The 23,390-nt window shown below is 38.7% G+C and overlaps 1 protein-coding gene across 4 annotated transcripts in view; it reads left to right on the top strand.

The window, feature by feature from the left end:
* The window catches only part of znf217 (zinc finger protein 217), a 75,179-nt gene that overhangs the window by 4,770 nt on the left and 47,019 nt on the right, over window positions 1-23,390 (top strand). For 3 of the 4 annotated variants that reach the window (XM_060836308.1, XM_060836306.1, XM_060836307.1), the window contains exon 2: window positions 5,480-5,579. The exons of the other annotated variant lie outside the window; for it this stretch is intronic. The gene's annotated coding sequence lies outside the window, so the exon portion shown is untranslated. The remainder of the gene's footprint in view (window positions 1-5,479; window positions 5,580-23,390) is intronic. 4 annotated transcript variants of the gene reach the window in all.

Here is a 23,390-nt window from a genome sequence, read left to right as displayed (position 1 = left end):
TTGCAATTGGTGGTGGAATGTTTTGAAGGTGAACAGGGGTGTACCAGATTCTCTGCAGGTTACCTATATAGTACAAACAAGAGTGAATTGCATGTAGTTTTTAAGAGTCATTCTAATTCCATCTTGCCATTTTAAGAAAAGGAGTGTGATACATGCCATCCAGTACTTAAAATATTCAATAGCAATAGTGGATACTCCTCCCAATAGCTCATTTGATAAAGCTACTGTATAATTAGGCCAAACAGAGTTGGGATTAAGCCATTCTGATCTAATTTGGTTTTCAGAATTTTCATTGAGGTTCTTTATTCTATTAGACACTTGTTTGTGTATGTGCTGAATTGGCTGGGATCAGCTAATTCAGTACAGGCAAAAACAAGGTGACTATAAAAGTGCTTAAGTTGCCCTCTGCGTCCTTGGATTAAGGAGGGAAATTAAACAGTTTTTCTTATTTTTGATGATGTCCAATGATCCTCAGTGGAAGGTATACATTTATGGGTTTTGGGCAAGGAGTGGGATTTTACTGAACTGTAGTACTTCAAAAAGTTGTTAGTGAATGCCCCAGACCCCAAAAGAAATTGATGCTTTCAGAAGGGAGGAATGGATTGTGATGAAAAATTGGCAAACTAAAATTGGTGAGCTGAAGTTTTATTTATGCTTTGCTCCCTTTTAAAACAAGTTCCTGGAAATGGGTGAAATATTTCCAGTAAAACTTAATCAAACAAAAACATGATATCTAAATCCTCTGTGATGCAGTTACTTGCAAATGGGGAGTTTTAAGAATAGGTAGTAACTAAAAATAAATAGAAAAGGTTGGTCAGTGGTGTAGTTTTATTTAGGCATCCAATTTTTTTCAGTTGAAATGTGTAATAGTTTTTATGTCCAGTGACCATTCTATTTCCCCACCTCTCATGAATGATGCCACCTTCAGAAATGCAATTTGTCTCAGGCAACAAATGTTAGTCTTGCCAGCAATACCCATCTCCCATGAAAGAACTTTTAAAAAGCTAATTTTAAATAACACCATTGTATTCTGCCCTGCAGTAGTTCCAGTGATGTTTACTAGTAAGCACCAGCAGTACAAACTTATCCCATTTTGAATTCTTCTATCATACAAATGATAATGAGGAAACGCGAAATGCTAAGGGCTTATAGTGCAATCATCATCACTTGGTTCAAAAAAGGAACTGGTCAAACAAGCCTCCCATGAGCAGCCACCAAAGTGTTTTAATATAAAACCGTCTGCTAAGTAAACTTCTTGTGTCATCATAAATCTATAGCTCCATATCTACCATTTTATTGTACAATTTATAAAAGAGAACCAAAATGAGCTGTGTACATATTCTACATCAAACAGATTTGGTGTATTTCCTCTGTTTGAATATCATCACTTTTTCTTTTGTGTAGATATGAGCAGTAAAGCTGCAGATGTGACCACAGTGTTGCAGCAGATGTCAGGAGACTTTTTTTTTCTCAAATTAAGTATCACTAAACCAGTAAATGCTAATATTTTTGAACCTTTTTTAAGTCTTGCAAAATCTCATCCGTTTGCATCACTGAATAAAGCTGGCATGGTAGCTTTAGGTTACTTAAACTTCCCTTACTGCCTTGATAGCAACTTCCTCTCCTATCCTTTGATCTTCATTTTCAAATATTGTGACATTTATAACTTTTTTTTTCTGCCTATGTGTAACAGCTTGCTCCCTCAGATTGGATTCTCTTTGCAGCTTTGTAATATTCTTACAATCCAGTATGCACTATATGCAAAAGCTATAATCCTTTTTCGTAACAGTTAGAAACCTTGATGAGGATATATTAATAGTGATTATGATGGGTAGAGTGAGACCTTCCTTCAAGACAGTAATAATTTCCTAGGAAATGATTAGCATTATAGCCAGTTCTTTTTAAAGAGCTTTTTTCCATGATAGATTTTTTTATTTAGATTTTAATATTCTTAAATGAGCAAGAGAACTAAGTTTTTTTTTTTAGGTTTACAGTGAATCAACAATTCAAGCTTGTTCTCGGATACTATTCTGAAATTAGTTTTTGTGCTGTGTCCTGACCTCAATGTCTTTATTTGCTCACAACCGAGTAAGAGTCCACAAGCTCTGATCATTCTGGCAACTCACTTAATGATTGTTATCTACTGTGAAAGCTTGTGCATCAATACTGGCAGACTATTTCATCTTGGAGTATATTACAATGAAGCTTGTTTTTTTTGAAGATTCCATCCTCTCCTGATCTTCATAAAAGTGTAGTAAGAGGAGGAATAGTTGGGTCACAGTCTGGAGTTGTGACCGTGGTTAATTCTTTCCCTTAAGGAAGCTGATTGCTGCATTCCTACCAAATCAGTTGAGAAACAGACTTAAGATGATATCCAGGGTATTGAATGATAAGTCATCTCTGTCTGAGTAAACTCATTGAGTTCATATAAGCTCATTTAGTCCATATAAATTTTAAGTTATTGGATAGTGCTCAATAGCATTACACCTGATAGGGCTGTATATCTGTAATACCTGTATAGTAATTTACTTCTGTGTGTGGACATGTGTAGGTGATGTCCATTTAACAAGTTTCTAATTTTGTTTCCATGGTATGTCAGCATCTCTGTCAAGGCCAGCATTTGTTGCCCATCCCTAATAACTTGGGCTGAATGCAAATTTGGTACAAGAGCATATTAAGCTGCTATGTTCACTGTTAATTCTGTACTTTGTTCAATGCATTCTGAACCAGCATTAAAGTTGTATGCGCATTGGTAGTTTGGAGGAGAAAGTGAGGTCTGCAGATGCTGGAGATCAGAGCTGAAAATGTGTTGCTGGAAAAGCACAGCAGGTCAGGCAGCATCCAAGGAACAGGAAATTCAACATTTCGGGCATAAGCCCTTCATCAGGAAACCAGGTAGTTTGGACCCTACATTCAGCAGAATTGCAGAAATGGTTGGAGATTTAACTGTCAGGTAGTTTAATCACTGTACATATTTGGGAGGTAACTTTTAAAAATATGAAAGTTTAAGCCATTCTTAAGCAGTTATCTCTACTAATTGCTCTGCCTTTAAAACTGTTAGATTTGGTTACAAAGTAAGAAGGAGTGACAGTTTTTTTTCAAGGTTGAACCACTTAAAATATTTTTTAGAAAAATTTTTCTGGTCTTTTGAAGTATATCCTACCAGTCAGCTTTTTCAATGAGGTGTTTGTCACCGAGAGGATGTATTGCCTGGGGTATGTTGCAAAATTGTAAAAACTTTGAGCTATACCGGGCACAAGATGTAGAGTTATTTACTATAGAGGGCTGTAGTGGCTGGGTTATTAAGTACATTCGAGGCTGAGATACACTGATTTTAGTCAGCCTAGGAATTCCGAGTTATTGGGGGAATAATGAGAAAAGTGGGATTGATTATCAGATCAGCCATGATGTCATTGAATAGCAGAATTGACTCGATGGGCTAAATTCTGTTTCTCTGCTTTTGCATCCTTGTGGTCTCTTTCAGATTGCATTGATTTGTGACGTATGCTGATAATGTTGTTGGAGTGCCAATGTTTATTGGTTCGTAGGCAGCAAAGTCTTAACAAGAAGAAAAAGGTTAAAGGACCGCTTTACATTTAGGCTGTATCAAAACCGCTGGAACTGAAATAATGTGCTCAAGCTACTTATGGCCAGGGTGTGATTTTTGAATATCTAGCACACACAAGGGCCACAGCTCAGTCATGCAAGTATAGGATTTGTGCTACACTATTGGCCTTGTAAATCGTTAACTATCATAAAATAATATAGTATATCATTATTCGTATGCTTTTACTTTTAATATCCTGAGTTATCTTCAACCTCCTGTTAAGGGAATAACCAGATTCTAGTTGGTGCTATAGGGATTTGTTTGAGATTGAGGTAGAGAATTGCTCCATTATTGATGCAATTATTGTAATATGTTCAGTTGTGGTGTGGTTGAAGGAAGAACAGTGAACAAAATGGCTCAAATTGTATTCTTAAACAAATTATTGTGGCATTTGTGCAAAGGAAGTACTGAACTCAGCAAGATTTGCACAGAGCAAATCATTACAGTTTTAAATTTGTTTTATGAATTGTCTTCAATATGAAACGTGCAAAATAGGCTAAAAATCTGAAGAAACAGAACTGAGCAAAATGGGAATGTTAGATCTGGAAAAAAAACTTAAAGCTAGCAACTTTGGGAGTTAGTTTTGTGGATGGATTTTTTTTTCTCTTTTTTGGCTAATTTGTCTGAATTTCACACTGCAATCTAAATTTTTCTAGTGATAGTGTGAACAATAATGCCATATAAAAATCAAAATGCTATTGAGTTATTGAGCCACCAGGTGAAACTTCCACATGTGATACCAAAAAAAAGGCTACTAAATTTGGTACCCATTCTAAGATTCTGTAAGGAACTCTTTGCAACAAAAACACAACAATGTGATCTCTTGGATTCTTTGGCATTTAAGTAGGACAGGAGTGAGGAATCATTGTGAGGGGCAAGCATGAAATAGACAGATTTCTCACTCTTGTGTGGTGGGTAGAGAAGTGCAATTGGTTGGGATGCTGTCTACAGTCCAGCTTGCTGATACATGAGAGTTATTGCTCATAATGGGATCATATTGTGCATGTGGTTTTCATTGAGAGTTCCAGGTGGGAGTTACTTTTGAAAGGCTAAATCAAGGTAGCTTAGATGCAAAAATGTTTTTAGAAGTTCTTCTAGGGTGTAGAATCTTGCTCCTTCTGGTAGGTGTCAGCATGATGGGAGTTGAGCAATACTGAGATTTTTGATAACTTGCACAATATTGAAAATGTGACTAGTATAGTAAGAGAAGTAAATTCCCTCGTTTTCTTTTCCCCCTTAAGGTGTTGATGCATGTACTTTGTTAGGTTGCAATTTCAATAATGCTGCAAATAATTCTGTAATGCCTTGCTTGAATGAGTGTTCCTCCTAAATTCATTTTGGAGGAGAGGCATGTATCTCAGCTACACACCTGCTCATGCAATTGCCATCACTGTCACCATTACCATCACCAGTGCTGGCTGTGCACATTGAGAATTTATTTTGAGCCAGTATTGGTTTATGTGGCTAAGTATCTCGTACATTTTATTTGTGCGCATCAGAATTGTTGGAAATATAGAATACATGAGTGTACTTAATTTTATATCGATGAGGATAATAGTTGAAGATTGCCAAGAGCTCTTAATTTTCTGGTGAGTTGTGAAATGACCAATAGCATGATTGGGTAACTCATTTTATTTTGGTCAAACATTCAGAATTTTCTTCATTTTATTGCTTTGAATATTAGACTTTGCAACATGCAAGTATTACATTTATTCAATGTGTAATCAGTGCAATGATTCACATGTTTATCATTGGTGCAAATGCGCTAACCTAGATGTAGCACATTTTATGGATGCACTTTCTCATTATAATATGTTGCGTGAGGGTGTGGCACCTGTCTAACCAGTCGTGTGTATTTTTTTGATTTGAAAGGTAATTGGTGCCTGTTTAGGAAATATTCATGGACACACAGCTGAAGTTACCTCCTCCCTGAATATTGACAGAAATTGAATTGAATCCAGAGTTGAAATTGGTGAGTCTGATTTATAAAGGTTTAAAACACAATAAATACATGCTGTTTTCTCTTCTGTGATTAGTGATTATAGTCAGTCAAGCCTAGCCTGTAAATCTGCATTCATGCCAATTTGCCTTTAATTTACAAGGAAGTGTGCTTTTGAAATACAGAAAGGTATTCATTTTATTTCCTTCTTTCCCCTCATCCCAATAACTTGTATGCATACATGTTCAACTGACTGAGTTTACATCTTAGTTCTGATCAGTGGGTTGATTTGCAAGGCTAGTTATGTGAGGTTGACTTTTATAGAAGATATAACACTTGTTCTTTGGTAAAGTTTTAATTAATTAAGGTAAAGACCCAGGTAATGCTCTGGGGACCTGAGTTCAAATCCTGCCACAGCGGATGGTGCCATTTGAATTCAATTTAAAAAAAAACTCAAATCTGGCATGAAGAGTCTAATGGTGACCATGAAATAATTGTCAATTCAGGAAAACCCATCTGGTTCACTAAGCCCATCCATACCAGCTCTGATCTACATGTGACTCCTGACCCACAGCAAAGTAGTTGATTCTCAATTAGGGACGAGCAATAAATGCTGGCCCAGCCAGCAACACCCACATCCTGTAAATGAATTTTAAAAGGTTTGATTTTGTGTTGACCAACCTTTCTTCAAACTGTCTGCATGCAGTTATAGTTGCAGTCGTGCTTACCGAAGGTCTCCAGTGTGGTGATGCTACTTATGTTTCTGGCTTCTGTACGCAGCATGCCAGTTTTGAGATGTTGCTAAAGCCAGTGAGAAGGGTTCTGAGGATTTATATTATCAACAAAGTGTACTTCTGTGAGCTACTTGCACTATATGATGCTTCTGTAAATTGCAGCCATTAACAGCTGAAGAGTCAGCAAAAACAATGGATACAGTTTCAGAAGATTTCTAGATTCAGTAGAGATTTCTGATATACTGTTACATGATGTACCAGCAGAAGTGACTTTGCACTTCAGTCCTTCTTAGGAAGCTAGAATACCAGGAAGTTTGAAGCCTGAATGCTGAAAGTCAGCAGAATGTAGTTTATCTTGTTTAAGACATGACTAGTCTTACAACTGAGTGAAATAAGTCAGTCCTCCATTTTATTTTAATTTGTCTTTAATTTCCTTTGGCTGACTATTGGAAATTATTAATGGGCCTTAGTCTTTAATACCAAACAGATTATGCTGTATTTTCAGCATTTGTGTCCATGTGTGAAACAAATTGATATCATATATCTTGTTCTTAACTTTTAGGATTGTATTTAAAGTAGGTCTATTGCTAAATACTCCTTGGTGCATGTTGGTCCTTTTTTGTTTGGGCACTTAACTGGAGTATTCTACTATACCGAACAATGGGCTAGTTCCTATCTCTCTTGGAAAATTGTGCAGTATTGGTGCCAGCTCAGATTATTTTCAGCAATTAAAAAAAGTTCATATATATCCTTTCTTGATAGAAACATGACCTTAGCTAGCCACTTGTCTTGCTAAGACCACTTTGATGCAAAGTTGCATGTCAAGCATTTTGGTCTGGGCTCAAAATTAACATCAATGCTAAACTAGGTCCAAGCAGAGATTTCCTTCTGGAAGACTGTAATGAACTAATTAAGATTTTACAACAATATTTTATGGCATCTATTTAGCGAGTTTTTTTTCTTCACCAAAAATGAGTTAAAATTCCTTGTGGAATTTGAACTCTTGGCAATTGGTGCAGTCTTGGAAAAACTTTACCCTTCCAACAATGTAAGAATGGAAAGCAGATTTAAATTCTACACCTCAATGTTTCAAACTCGCAAAATCTTTTAAGTGGAATAGTACTGGAATAATTGAGTGCTGTTTTTAAATTTATGCATTTTATGCTTCTGTTTGAGAATTGATTGCATTCTCTGTCCTTCATTTGGACTTCTCTTTCCAATTCCTCCTATTTATACGGTATTTGTTGAAAGTAAAATTCAATTTCTAATGGCTCATGTTGAATTTGTCTGCAGTAGTATTAAATGACACAGTTTCTACACTGAGTTAGTTAATTTTAAGTTGAGGGTCTTGTGAAAGCTCCAACTTGGCTGCTGCACGAAAGGATGCGACAGATGAGGCAGAGTTCACATGTAATTTATTAGCTAGTGATTTATTTTGCATACATGCATGCCGAATCTGCAGTTGAATTAAGCCATAACAATTTGGAAGCCAAATAACCAGTTGTTAATGGTCACTGTCAGGGTGGAAACTCTATATGTAACTTTTTCTTTCCATCAGCCAATCCCATTGCTGAACACTTTGGTTAATTGTCCCTTTATTGCAACTCATTTAGTCTCATGGAAAAACTAGCTCAGCCAGCAGGTGAGTAATCAGCCGAATTTTACAGAAAGTAGTGATAAATGCGTTGAGAAAAGAATATTTGATAAAATGCCAGGGAAACAATTTTTTTTTTGCAACTGACTTCTTGTTTTAACCCATTAAAATTGGCTCAATATTTACAATTAGATGTGCAGTCAACTCTTGATAATTTGAAATTACTTGTTAAACTGAATCATTTAAAATCTTTTCTGTTGGGAAATTGTGAATTTGATTAGTCAAATCCCTTTTTATTAACCACTCAAGTGGAGAGCTGTTCTATAGCTCATCCAGCATAATTGAGTGCACTGAATCCTTCAGGATATTCATTTTTGAGACTGGATATTATGCTGTGTATTATTAACACTTTTGAGAAAAATTGTAAGCAGTTTAACCATTTCTTTCAAACAAATAAACAAAGGAATTTTTGAAGCAGATGAACATATTGCATGATACATTTTTATGCCATTTTGGTTTTGAAGTTGTGGCAGGAATTTGAAAACTTTTTTAGATTTCACTTAAAAAAAAAAGTAAAATGACTGCTCAGCACAAGAACCCTAAATTCACTCGGTTTCTAAAACATCATATTTGGGTGTTTGCTCCATTTTCTGAAGTGCCTTACTTAATCGTTTTCAGGTTTCATGATGCAATTTCTTTACATTGTTACTTAACACTCCCTACACTCAGTAAATGTTTACTAATCAACCTGTTCAGTGATGTTATGACATGCCTCTAGAGCAGTTGGGATTTGAGCCCAGATTTTCAGGTACAGATGGGGAGTACCACTGCACCATGCACCACCACCTCTATAATTTGTGTACTTATACCACTCTCTGGTCTGGATTTGAAAGGCTTTCCTTTCTGAAACATTTGAGCTGCCTACCTATCCCCACACAATCTTGGGAATCCTCTCACTTCTGCTGCTTGAGTTTTCAAATATCATTCATAGTACAGCAAATCATTGCTGTGTGTTGAAGCCATCACAGTGCTCTATCAGATGGAGAAGTATAAGTAGCATGCTGACTTTGCATCGTATGCTATCCCTGTTTTTTTAAAATAAAAGATTGTGTTTGATGAAGGAGCAGCATTGTTTTTCTGCAGTTCAGTCCAGAGTTCATTTGGCAAGAGGTGTTCGAACTGTAGGCAGGTGTACTGGAGCTCAGTCAGCCAGCCAGAGGACTTGAGCTGAAAGAGGACTGCTGCCATTGATCCAATTTCTTAATTTGACTAAAAATTATAATTTCTTACTTCAAGTAACTAAATAATTAGTGAGCAGTAGGTTACACATCTTTTGTAGTCATCTTGCATACTGATTTCATGACCCGATACAAAGTCCAGTGAAACATTGGTGAGTATTTCTTTAAAAGGAACTATTTGACATGTTTACAGTTCAAGTTAATTGGTCATATGATTTTTATCATTGCAACAATTTAGCAGTAACAGCATTGCAGTGTATTGGGAGAATCTTTCTTTCAATGTAAGTTGTTACTTATGTAAATAAACTTGTTCAATATTGCCACATTCTAGTTGCACTGTTCTAAGCATTTTTAGAAAAGGTTTTTTTTTAACCTGAATGAAGTCAGAATTGATCTATTTGCTTTAAGTATTGCATCATATTACTTAACTAGAAACTATAACCACAGATGCAGCCCCAGTTATCAATTGCCATAAAATAATTTGGTTTATTTTTTGAACAGTGTATGGCAAGCTTAACTTGTGTGGGTAGGAAGGAACAGAACTATCCACTTTTTAAAAAAAATTCAAGGAACTCTCATAGTTGTTGCTGTCATTGTCTAAAGTTTCACACTAAAAGAATTTTACCAAAGGGCGAAGTTTGAAAGGTTTCATAAGAAAGGATGCCAATAAAACACCTCTGGTGGTTATACAGTTTGGATTTGGGCACTTATTCTTGAGTCTGTTTGCAAGCTTAGGTTATTTTTGCAGACATTCTGCAGTGGTAGCAGATTTAAGGCATGATTTAGTGGTACAACCTAGAAGCTGGCTTGCAAGAAATTACTTTTTTAACTAAAATTTTGAATTAACGTTGGACACTATCTGTTTATTTGTTAATTTGAACACAATAGCTTGTTTCAAATGGAGGAAAATGATTTTGTAGCTGTGATCTTGAAGACCCGTGGGTTTTCATTTTGGCAGTTTTTCAAATCTGTATGGAGACATGCAAGACCAATTTAAACAGATGTAGCAATGGCCTTTAAGAGTCATTGTGGTGTTTCTCCCTGTACCTTTGCCATTATTTGGGAAGCACGAATAAGTATTCTACTTAAAGTATCAAAAGATTTTATTTCTAGCAATTTTGAGAAATTAACTTTTTATCTCTAGTTCTTTTCTGGGACTTAGACAAGTCCTATAGAATCATTTTCATCGTGACTATTTCATCTAATTTTTGTCAAGATTGATGATCCAGCATATGTGTTTTCATTTTACTGATCTTGCACATCCTGTACAGACTTACTGTTCCTTTCATATTCTGCATTAGTTTGCTTTTTGTGTGGAAAAAGCTGTCTTGCTGTCCTGCTGAACAAAAACCTCTTGTTGGTTCATGATTATATATTGCTTCCCTTGTAGCATTGTCCTTCACCTGGAAGATCTGGCCGTGACTCATGTTAAAATGTACTACCATTGTAAGCAGAATAAGGCCTTATGTGACAGCCCTTTTTAAAAAGTGGTACTTGTTCATTTCAGTCAAGACCACGGTATACATGAATGTAGGTTATGTTCAACACCCGTTAATCATCAAAATATGTAAGCTTTGCTTGTCTTATCAGTTGCTTCTACTCTCTATATATGCCAATACCCTTGATGATGTATACAGCCTGGTAACTTATGCTTCAAGTGCTACAATAGTGTTCACTCACCATGCAAGTAACCAAGGTATTTAGACAGTAGATGGATTCATCTGATTGCTTGTTGACAGTCTTGTAGTGGTCTCTTATGAGAAAATAAATGTAAACCTAATGCAGATGTTTTCAGTTGCAAGACAAATAGAATTAGAAAATTTTAGAATCAGAAAATTGATATCCCTCAGAGGTGGCTCAGTGATTAGCACTGCTGCCTTACAGGATCCCAGGTTCGATTCCAGCCTCTGGCAACCGTCTGTGTGGAGTTTGCACATTCTCCCACTGTCTGCGTGGGTTTCTTCCCACAGTCCAAAGATGTGCAGGTCAGGTGAATTGGCCATGCTAAATTGCTGTGTTAGGTGCATTAGTCAGAGGGAAATAGGTCTGGGTGAGTTACTTTTCAGAAGGTCAGTGTGACTTGTTGGGCCAAAGGGCCTGTTTCCACACGAGGGAATGTAATCTATAATCCGTGTCCTGAGTGGGCATGTTTCAAGTGACCCCACATCTGAGATGTTATGTTTTCTCCACAGACTCTGGTTGGATGGATGGCTGGCTGGTTTGCAGCATAGAGTAACGGGAACAGAGTGGGTTCAGTTTTTGGTTGGGATTACCCTCGGGACTTGACATTTCCAGCCAGTTCCCTCGGCTGAGAAATGGTGCCTGTCTTGTTAAACTATCACTAGTTGCCTCTGTCTGTATGTCATGAAAGAACAGCCCTATGGCCTGGTAAGACCATGGAGGTTTTTACTTTATTACTCACTAGTCTAATGGATAATTTATTCAGGTTTAAAATCAGTGTAGAGGGGAAGTGATAATATGGGAAAAGTGTAAAACACACTTGTACACTTTGTACAAATGGCATCATACAATAAAAAGTTAGTGAGATTGGACAGACAGCTGTTGTTTTCCTTGCAACAGAGGAGATTGAGCAGGACATGATTGAGATGAATAAAATTTGAGGGGCGTAGGAAGAGAAGATGGGAAGAAACGTTTTCTTGTGGGACCAGTGGCCGGGAGCATAGCTTTGAGGTAGAGGGCCAAAGGTTGAGATGGAGATGTGAGAAAAAAAATTCCCCTAAAGGTGGTGGCAATCTGCAAGGCTGTATGATGCAGAAACCCTTTAGTATTTAGATGTGTCCTTGCATTGATAAGGCATATGAGGCTACAGGCTAAGTGCCAGAGAATTATATTGGAATAATTGGATGGTTGATTTTTGACTGACTTGGACAGAATGGCCAAAGAATGTTTTCCAATGCTGTAGTTCTCTGACTCCGTGTGACCATGATGTTTGCCTTTTCTGGGAAGTGTGTTGAGGGATGATCAATTGAATTCCAGTCAGCTTGAGCTGATTAGTGAGCTTTAGCGAGTTTATTGCAGGCCTGAACACTGGCTACAAGCTTCTGGCAAGTTGGGATACCAATTGGGGGCCTGTAGCTTTTTGGGTGTTAAAGACAGTCAGTTAAAGCCTTGGCCTGAGAAAGCAGCAGTGACAAGGTAAGTGCTTTTCTTTCTTCTGTATCTTGGGGTAAAGGTTGAGGAAAAGTATTTTCAGAGGGATTGGTCGCTTGGAGGCGAGGGCAGGGTGTTGGCTTTCAGAGGCCGGTTGACACATTTTGATATTTACAAATATGCCGTTTCTCCCCCCCCCAAATAACTGACAGCTGAGCATTCATGGAAGAGAAGGTGAGGATTGCAGATGTAGGAGATCAAAGTCATTGTGTCTGTCCTATCTGTCCATCTTCCTTCCCTCCCCTGTGCCCAACCCTATCACTAACACCCCCCAACTTGATCTACCTATCGCATTCCAAGCTACCTCTTCTCCCCACCCCTTCCCATTAATCTCTCAGCCCCCTTGGGCACCCCCCACATTCCTGAAGAGCTTATGTTTGAAATGTCAACTCTTTCACTCCTCGGATGCTGCCTGACTGGCTGTGTTTTTCCAGCGCCACAAGTTTTGACAGCTGAGTTTTCATGGTTACCCAGCCACCCCCCTCGATTGCGAGAAGGCAGATAATCAGGAAGGTGGTGAGTTGAGTCCCTGGAATGGCTGTTGTTTGATCACCATAAGTGTTGTTTGGTGGATTTGAATTCTCCATGGAACTTCTCACCCAGAAATTACTTGGTGAGGTAGAAAAAGGGGGTTGACTACTTCTTCATGAGTAACTTGCCCAATTATCCCCCCACCCCCAACCTTGACTCCTCCAGCGGAAAAGAAATTAAGTGCTTTTGCAAGCTATCCTCCTGAAGCACTTCGCTGCTGAGGCACTGCGCATTTCTCTGAATTAAATGTTATAAATGATTTCATTTTTTTAAAAAATAAAATTTCAAGAAACTTTTGAGTTTCATCACTTTGATCTGTTTACCAAACGAGCATCCATAACATCTTATTGGTACAAACATTTTGTATGCGAAGCTTTTAAATCCTATCTATCACTTGAAACCACACCTCACCCTTGTTCGCATTTTTTTTGTTTAAAGCAAATCTGTCGTTTGACAAAAGATTGATGACTTCTCTCTGCAAGTTAATGTTCACTAGTAATACAAATCAGATGGTTTTTGAATGAGCTGTCAATGTTAAATTCTAGAGTGTGGCTTTAAACAGGTCTTACTTCCATTTGATATAATAGCTGTTTAAATGACTGATAAAGCTTGGAGCAATTACACTGCCAGCCACTTGTTTTAAATATTAAAACAACTGATTTTTGTAAGGAGCTGCTGATGTCACTGGTCTCTGGCACATGAGTGTCACAGCTGGTAGCAACGTCAGCATAAACTTCCTTGGTTTTCAAAGCTGCCAGGAAAACCTGTTTTTCTTTATTTAGAAAGAGGATCCTGTTTATGTCAAACAGAATCCAGCAAGGTTTTGGTTGCTGCTGATTTGTGCGAGTGCTGAGTGTTGGGGACAAGCAGTGCTGCCATTTTACCAAATAATGCCAATTTAGTGACACGCTCAGGGTGAAAGCTGTAAAGGGAGTATTTGAGCCAAGGACTGTTGAACATTTTGAGAAAGTCTGTCTGTAGGACTGGTCTGTAGGACTTTACGATCAATTCTAATCATAGATCAGCTAAAAGATACATGAGGTAGATTTGCTTCTGCCATTGTTTTTCTTGGTCAGGATCTGCAGGGCCTGCTTGCTCTAGTATGGTAGAGAAAAACCAGGCATAATCACTGATACATATTACATTTGTTTTGATGGATGTAGTTATTGAGATCTTTCCCTTTCAATCTTTAATGTTAGGTCTTCCTCCTCTAAGGTCCAAAGCTGTTCCCTGCACTAAGTCCATATTACATCATGTTGAGTGGTGCTTAAGACACACTTTTGTATTCGCATTTTCTGACCCTTGCTGTCTCTAAAAGATGGGCATTGATATTGAATGTTCCATAAAATACTGATCCAAGCATCACCTGTGCTACAAGCAGCTATGATTGTTGAAACTCTATAGTTTATTGTCTGCATCACTTCTCCAAATGTCTATTGCACATTCTGTAAGCCTCCATTTCACATTGACTCAGTTTATTTCCTTTTTAGTGTTGACCAATTAAAATGGCCTCTGTTCTTGTTTAATGCCATATGCTTAATTTTAAAATTGTTTTATGTTGGAAGGGTTGGATCAGTTGTTCACCATTTTGGAGTGGCCTTTCCCATTCATTGACTCACTGTCACATAGGAATAGAATCAGGCCACTCTGCCCCTCAAATCAAGTCTGCCATTCATTAATGTAGATCTGATATCCCTGGTAACCTTTGAGCCCTTTATTTATTCTGAATCTATCTACTTGTGTTTTTTTTTGTTTTTAAAAAAGCTCTCTGTTTCCACCATGTTTGAGGGGGAAAAAAAAAATTAGGGTTTGCATTTGAGTGGGGAAAATTGTCATCCTCTGTTTTAAAGAAAGTATATTCCTGTCAGGTGAAAGGGAAGGCTGGCAGATATAGGGAATGCTAGATGACTAAAGAAATTGAGAGTTTGGTTAAGAAAAAGAAGGAAGCATATGTCAGGTACAGACAGGATAGGTCGAGTGAATCCTTAGAATATGAAGAAAGTAGGAGTATACTTAAGAGGGAAATCAGGAGGGCAAAACGGGCTCATGAGATAGCTTTGACAAATAGAATTAAGGAGAATCCAAAGGGGTTTTACAAATATATTAAGGACAAAAGGGTAACTAGGGAGAGAACAGGGCCCCTCAAAGATCAGCAAGGCGGCCTTTGTGTGGAGCCACAGAAAATGGGGGAGATACTAAATGAATATTTTGCATCAGTATTTACTGTGGAAAAGAATATGGAAGATATAGACTGTAGGGAAATTGATGGTGACATCTTGCAAAATGTCCAGATTACAGAGGAGGAAGTGCTGGATTTCTTGAAACTGTTAAAGGTGGATAAATCTCCAGGACCTGATCAGGTGTACCCAAGAACTCTGTGGGAAGCTAGAGAAGTGAATGTTGGGCCTCTTGTTGAGATATTTTTATCATCGATAGTCACAGGTGAGGTGTTGGAAGACGAGGTTGGCAAATGTGGTGCCACTGTTTAAGAAGGACGGTAAAGACAAGCCAGGGAACTATAGACCAGTGAGCCTGACCTCTGTGATGGGCAAGTTGTTGGAGGGTATCCTGAGGGACAGGATGTACATGTATTTAGAAAGGCAAGAACTGATTTGGGATAGTCAACATGGCTTTGTGCGTGGGAAATCATGTCTCACAAAGTTGATTGAGTTTTTTGAAGAAGTAAGAAAGAAAATTGAGGGCAGAGCAGTAGATGTGATCTATGTGGACTTCAGTAAGGCGTTCGACAAGGTTCCTCATGAGAGACTGATTAGCAAGGTTAGATCTCATGGAATACAGGGTGAACTAGCCATTTGGATACAGAACTGGCTGAAAGGTAGAAGACTAAGCGTGGTGGTGGTGGAGGGTGGTTTTTCAAACGGGAGGCCTGTGACCAGTGGAATGCCACAAGGATCGATGCTGGGCCCTCTACTTTTTGTTATTTACATAAATGATTTGGATGTGAGCATAAGAAGTACAGTTAGTAAGTTTGCAGATGACACCAAATTTGGAGGTGTAGTGGACAGCGAAGAGGGTTACCTCAGATTGCAACAGGGTCTGGACCAGATGGGCCAATGGGCTGAGAAGTGGCAGATGGAGTTTAATTCGGATAAATGCGAGGTGCTGCATTTTGGGAAAGCAAATCTTAGCAGGTTTTATATACTTAATGGTAAGATCCTAGGGAGTGTTGCTGAACAAAGAGACCTTGAAGAGCAGGTTCATAGCTCCTTGAAAGTGGAATCACAGTTATAGGATAGTGAAGAAGGCATTTTGATATGCTTTCCTTTATTGGTCAGAGTATTGAGTACAGGAGTTGGGAGGTCATGTTGCGGATGTGCAGGACATTGGTTAGGCCACTGTTGGAATATTGTGTTCAATTCTGGTCTCCTTCCTGTCGGAAAGATGTTGTGAAACTTTGAAAGGGTTCAGAAAAGATTCACAAGGATGTTGCCAGAGTTGGAGAATCTGAGCTACAGGGAGACGCTGAACAGGCTGGGGCTGTTTTCCCTTGAGCGTCGGAGGCTGAGGGGTGACTTTATAGAGGTTTACCAAATTATAAGGGGCATGGATAGGATAAATAGACAAAGTCTTTTCTCTGGGGTCGGGGAGTTCAGAACTAGAGGGCATAGGTTTAGGGTGAGAGGGGAAAGATATAAAAGAGACCTAAGGGGCAACATTTTCACACAGAGGGTGGTACGTCTATGGAATGAGCTGCCAGAGGAAGTGATGGAGGCTGGTACAATTGCAACATTTAAGAGGCATTTGAATGGGTATATGAATAGGAAGGGTTTGGAGAGATGTGGGCTGGGTGCTGGCGGGTGGGACTAGATTGGTTGGGATATCTGGTCGGCATGGACGGGCTAGACCGAAGGGTCTGTTTCCATGCTGTACATCTCTATGACTCTAAATGGATAATCCTTTATTTGGAAACTGAGCTGAGTTCTAGAATCTCTCAAAAGTAAACATAATTTCTTCTTGTACATCTGATCGAGCACTCTTTAGTATTTTCTATTTCAGTCATGTCATCACTTACTTTTGTAAACTCCCAACATATGGAAGCATAGACAGTCAAATCTTTCCTCCTGAGTCAACCTACCCATTCCAGGAATTCGTCCAGTAAACCTTCCAAATGTTTCCCACGTATTTATGCTTTCCTTAAGGAGACCAGTACTGTATACTGTACACTATTTGATCTCACCAATGCCTTGTATAATTGAAGCATAATTCCTACTTGTGTATTCAATTTGTTTTCCACGAAAGTTATTTACTTTACTTGCATAGTAACTTTCTATGATTCATGCATGAGGCCACCCATATTGCACACTCAGCTCTGCAATCTCTGACCATTTTGATCATTAGTAGGAATAAGAACAAGGAGAATTTCATGTTTCCCCACATTATGCTCCATTTGCCACATCTTTACCACTCATTTAACCTGGCAGTGTTGCTTTGTAGCCTCCTTTTAATCCTTTTTTAAAAAACTTCCATTTTTATCCATCCTCTTTGTTGTCAAAATTTTAGTAACCATAGCAAAAAGCTGAAGGAACTGCAGATGTTGGAAATCCTGAAACAAAATCAGAAAGTGCTGGAAAACTCAGCAGGTCTGGCAGCATCTGTGGAGAGAAAGCAGAGTTAATGTTTTTGGTAAAGTGACCCTTCCTCAGACCAGATGGGAAAAAAGGAAAAAAGATGATTTTTATGTGGAAGATGAGGTGAAGGCGAAGGGATGGAGCCTATTCAGCATCCACTCTGGTCAGCATCTCTGTCTCAGGCTTGCTGTAGTGCTCCAGAGAAGCAATGCAAGCTGGAAGAACAGCACATCCTTTTCCACTTGGGAGCCATGAAACCTTCTGGAGTTAATATTGAGTTGAACAATTTTAAGGGTTGCACACCTTTCTTTCCACCCCACACCCACACATTAGGCCTTGTCATCGCATCGGTTGCTCTCACACACTGCCCATTGTCAGCTAATGGTCCCCATTAGCAGCTCATGATTGTCCTAGGCTGGTCTTTATACACACTTGTTGCATCTGTCCACCTGTTTCTGTCTTTGGGCTCTATCTCCATCTATTGTTCGCACGTGCATGCACATGCACAAGGATATACACGCATCCTTTTCCAAGGTACCATCAATTCTAAGGAGAAAGTGAGGACTGCAGATGCTGGAGATCAGAGCTGAAAAATGTGTTGCTGGAAAAGCGCAGCAGGTCAGGCAGCATCCAAGGAGCAGGAGAATCAACGTTTCGGGCATAAGCCCTTCAGGATTCCTGGACTTAGTATAATAACAGACTGTCAGTTTAGATACTTAAATTTGGTTAGAGTGCTTTGGTTTCTAAACAGAATTCTCCCACTATGAGAGTAATTACAAGCTGGGTATATCCTTTGATACTTAAATGTTTGTGTATCTTTTGACTATCTTAAGATCATTATGTTTACTGTTTCGAAGCATTGAATTATCAGTTGATTGGCTGCCTCTGAAATGAATGTTGGTGTATTACTGAGCCATGTAAATGCTCAGTATACTCCAATAAGCAATTGTTTTATGTGTAGCTTTGAGGAAAGTACAAGGGTTTGACTCTGAAGATGTTGAGGTATTTTACTTGTTTCCAAGCAAACTTTTGAGTTAAAATTATCACTTGTACCCAGTATCTTCTGTGGTAGCCTTGAGGACAATTAGGATGGGCAGAAAATGCTCATATAGTCAGTGATGTCCACAAATGAATAATTGACAATTATAAATTGACTGCCTTTGAAATGAGCAGCTTACAAAAATATGAAACCAGAGGGTGCCTGTGGGGGTTGTATTTGATGTGTAAAGTCCTTTCTATCTTTCAGCCATCTCTTCCCTTGACCCCCACCCCATCCCAGAACCACAACCATCCTTCCCCTGCACTCAATTTTCATCTAATATGGAATAGTCGGTGTGTTAAGAAAAGCATGTTGCTATAGGCAGAATGACTGTTCTGCAAAAATAGATGCTAATGTTACCCATAGAGTTACTGGTATGCTTGACATGGACCACTGCATTACACATATCATGATGTGGTATCGAAGATCTGGTTCAGTTATAATTATTCATTTATATAATAGCTCATTCAAAATTGTTGCAAGGACTATACCAATAGAATAATTCAAAATTTATTACCGCAGTACTGGCAGTCTGTCACTTGAGGGCATATCACTTGCATAAAAGTCATAATTTCATTTGTTCTAATGGAAGTTGGTGCCTCAAAATATTTAGTTTTACAAAAGAATTCAAAGACATGCATAGTCTTGAAACTTGTCGTCGGTCATTTCTTTGAATTGACAATAAAGGTCAGCACTCTGAATTCCTAGAGAATACACATTTACCAATTATTCCTAATCAGTGTCTGTCTTCTCTGGCATTATGTTTTGAAGTGGTTTTTGAACAAAAACTAGTGTTGAATGCGAACAGATTTAGAGGGCTTTCATACAAATGTTTGACTGCAGCACTGAAAGATCGATCATTAACCTATATTACTTGACAGTGTGTCGCCTAAATGTTTATTTTTGCAAATAGTGAAAGGCGAAATTGGAATTTCTTTGGGCTTTTATATGGGATGCAGTGACCCCCATGGACATCTTTTGGGGACTTTAAGTCAGTGTTTTGATGTAATTTCAGTTTAATTCCTTTTCGCGCACCTCTAAATAGGAGCATAAGATATCTTCTGCTAAGGAAGATATTTTGAAACATTTTTCCAAATCTATGATGGAAAGGTTTTTTCCTGTACAATGCAAAGTTGATTTACAGGAGGCACAATTCTAACTGTTTTCTTGTAGGTTCTATGCATCTGGTAAATGATACACTCGAATGAATGTTGTTATATTCCCATCATACCCTGGGAAACAAGCTGGCTAACTGCTTAAAACACCTGTAGGCTTGGCCACTATAGCGTTGTTTGTGATGGTACAAACATTGAAGTGTTGAATTTGAATTTGTTCGGAACTTTTGTTAGATTTGTGACAGTAATGTTTACAGATTATAGCAAAAGTACAAGTTTTGAGATATTTAGAAGCAGTGTAATGGAGAAAGATATGTTTTAGCGGAATTAAATTCCGGAACCAAGAAGTAATATTACAGCAAAAATATATACCTGTGCAGGTGAGGCATTGTTATCACCTGGAAAAGGCAACCTGAAAACAGCAGAAAGCAATGCATAGCGGTATTGTCCAGCATTTGTTGGTGTGGTGTGGTGTGGTAATTCTTTTGTTTCTGATTAATACTCATCTCAGCTCTTCATTTCAAATGTATTTAGCAAACTTGATTTACAAGCTGTCTAACATCAGTTTGAAACAAACTTAATAAAACTGACTCTAGTGTTTTTCTCAATTAAATCAATGTCTATTTAACAAACTTTGTCTTTGGTGCCTCTTTGTAATTGACTTTTGTGAGCTTGCTATGGCTCTACTCATTTGGTTTTGGCATCAGCTAATTTGCCTTGCAATACCATTCCTACATCCCATTGTAGGTGATGGAAAAATAGTCTCCAATTTCCATTATAAATCCAGGAGCCCCAGATGAGGAGTGAATGTGGATGTCAGATGAAGAGAATCCTATTTCACTGCAATGCTCCTTGTGTCATGGAGGTTAACATCTAAGGTTACATGAGCCAAGGTGTTGAGAAGACCAACAAAAATTAGAGAAAAAGTAATTTTTGAGTAAAACTTATTCCTGAATGATATGCAAATAGGTTTCACATTAATTCTCATTTTGAAACATGAGTGAAATAGTAAAGATGAAAAAGGCCTGGGAAATAATTTTGATGCTTTTCTAGCATTGACTTGAACAGTAAACTTGATTAGAAATGTTTAACCCAATCTTCCGGTAACACACTGCAAGTTTATCAATTAGTTAAACTGCAGCCGTATTATTGGACATTAGAAATAAGTATTTACTTTTGTAGAAATAGATTAAGGAATAGAATCCAAGTTTGGCTTTCATTGTTGTGGTTCTGTTCGCTGAGCTGGGAATTTGTGTTGCAGGCATTTCGTCCCCTGTCTAGGTGATATCATCAGTGCTTGGGAGCCTCCTGTGAAGCACTTCTGTGATCTTTCCTCCGGCATTTGTAGTGGTTTGAATCTGCCCTTTTGTCAGTTCCAGCTGTCCATTGCAGTGGCCGGTATATTGGGTCCAGATCGATGTGCCTCTAGGAATTCCCTGGCTGTTCTCTGTTTGGCTTGTCCTATAATAGTAGTGTTGTCCCAGTCGAACTCATGTTGCTTGTCATTTGCGTGTGTGGCTACTAAGGATAGCTGGTCATGTCGTTTTGTGGCTAGTTGGTGTTCATGGATGCGGATCGTTAGCTGTCTTCCTGTTTGTCCTATGTAGTGTTTTGTGCAGTCCTTGCATGGGATTTTGTACACTACATTGGTTTTGCTCATGCTGGGTATCGAGTCCTTCGTTCTGGTGAGTTGTTGTCTGAGTGTGGCTGTTGGTTTGTGTGCTGTTGAATCCTAGTGGTCGCAGTAGTCTGGCTGTCAGTTCGGAAATGCTCTTGATGTATGGTGGCGTGGCTAGTCGTTTGGGTTGCGACTTGTCCTCGTTCCGTTGTCTTTCCCTTCGGCATCTGTTGATGAAATTGTGTGGGTATCCATTTTTGGCGAATACGTTGTATAGGTGTTCTTCTACCTCTCTTTTTGCAGTTCTGGTGTACTGCAGTGTGTTGTGGCTCTTGATGCAACTTTCATGTGTATTGGGGTGGTTGCTTTCATAGTTCAGGACTTGGTCTGTAACAGACAGCCGGAACTGACAACCGCAAGCGGCAGATTCAAACCAGTACAAATGCCGGAGGAAAGATCATAGAAGCGCTTCACAGGAGGCTCCCAAGCACGGAGGATGTCACCTAGGCAGGGGACGAAACGTCTGCAACACAAATTCCCAGCTCGGCGAACAGAACCACAACAACGAGCACCCAAGCTACAAATATTCTCTCAAACTTTGGCTTTCATTATTGACAGAGGTGTACAAGCAGGCAAATGTAGTGGTGCATTTCTATGCATTGAGCTCAAGTACTTTGTTTATCACTATAATAGTGAGCCAGAGTTTTGCTTGTCTTTGTGATTGAGTCTCCTATCACTCTGGCAAGCGCTTGTTCTAGTCAGTTTGAATAATTCACATTCACCATATTTTGGTATTGACAATAATAACGTGACTAGGTAAATGATCAATTGTGCTATTCTTTCCAGTTACTAGACTGTTAGTCTCAAAGTTTTTATCCTCTTAGTCGACCATAAGGCCCTTCTGAGGTCTGAGATGACTGACTAATCTGAGGATTACACCATCTCTGGTGAGAAGGTGTAACTTTCATGGTAATCTTGAATGGTTCAGGAATTGAACCCATGCTATATTGTCATCACTCTACACTACACTACATTTCGCAACAACTATCCAGCCATTTGAGCTAACAGACTCTCTTTCTCCTTTCATGAGATTTTTTTAAAAACAATTTCATATGACAATTGGCATGTCATTAGATTGTCTAGTTTTAATTGTAAACAATAATCAAAAATGTCTCTTTGCAAACTAGGGTTGAAATTGAGAGTTCATATATTGTAGGATGACTAGCAAAGCTGTTGTAGTTTGTGTTAAGTAATAATGGTAGTACAGTTCATTTTAGACTGTTAGAGAGAAGGATGCACTAGTGGTAATTTCACTGGACCAGTAATGCAGTGCCTCAGGCTAATGTTGAGGACATGACTTTGAATTCCATCCAGATTTTTAAAAATGCAAAAACCAGACTAATGATGAATATGTCAACATTTTAAAAAAAATCTTCTGGTTCACTGTCCTTTTAGGGGTGGAAGTCTACTATCCTTCTCTGTTCAAGTTGATCTCTAATTCCACACACACACACACACACACACACACACACTTATTTGAGAATTACCTGCCTGCTGAAATGGCAAGTCACTTGATCTATCACAGATGGGACTGCAGTGGTTCAAGGAGATAACTTGCCAGCACCACCTTGTCTAGGGCAAGTCGGGGTGTTCAATAAGAAAAACAGTCCTTCTGGCTCAAGGATGCCTTACTTGCTCGGCTGGTTTGATAAGCCATCTCAATGTGCAATTTACAGTCTCTGCACGGTAGGTAGTGCTTCAAACCTCCTGGGTACTTAAGGAGGTGGCCTTAGAATTCGTGGAAGTATTGGTGATCCTTTTCCAATGTTCTATAGATTCCAGATCAGTTCCTGCAGATTGGAGGGTAGCTAATGTTGTCCAACTTTTCAAGAAAGGAAGGAGAGAGAAAACAGGAAATTATAGACTGGTTAGCCTGGCATCAGTGGTGGGAAAGATGCTGGGGTCAATTATAAAAGATGAAATTATGACTCATTTGGATCACAGTAACAGAATAAGTCAGAGTCAGCATGGATTTACAAAGGGGAAATCATGCTTGATTTACCTTCTGGAATTTTTTGAGGATGTAACTATGAAGATGGACGAGGAAGAGCCAGTGGATGTAGTGTATCTGGGCTTTTATAAAGCCTTTGATAAAGACCCATATTGGAGATTAGTGAGCAAAATTAGGGCACATGGTATTGGAGGCAAAATACTG

The sequence above is a fragment of the Hemiscyllium ocellatum genome, chromosome 15, assembly GCF_020745735.1.
Source record: "Hemiscyllium ocellatum isolate sHemOce1 chromosome 15, sHemOce1.pat.X.cur, whole genome shotgun sequence".
NCBI lineage: Eukaryota > Metazoa > Chordata > Chondrichthyes > Orectolobiformes > Hemiscylliidae > Hemiscyllium > Hemiscyllium ocellatum.
Note: the sequence above shows the minus strand (reverse complement) of the source record. Positions and strands in the feature narration are given on the sequence as shown.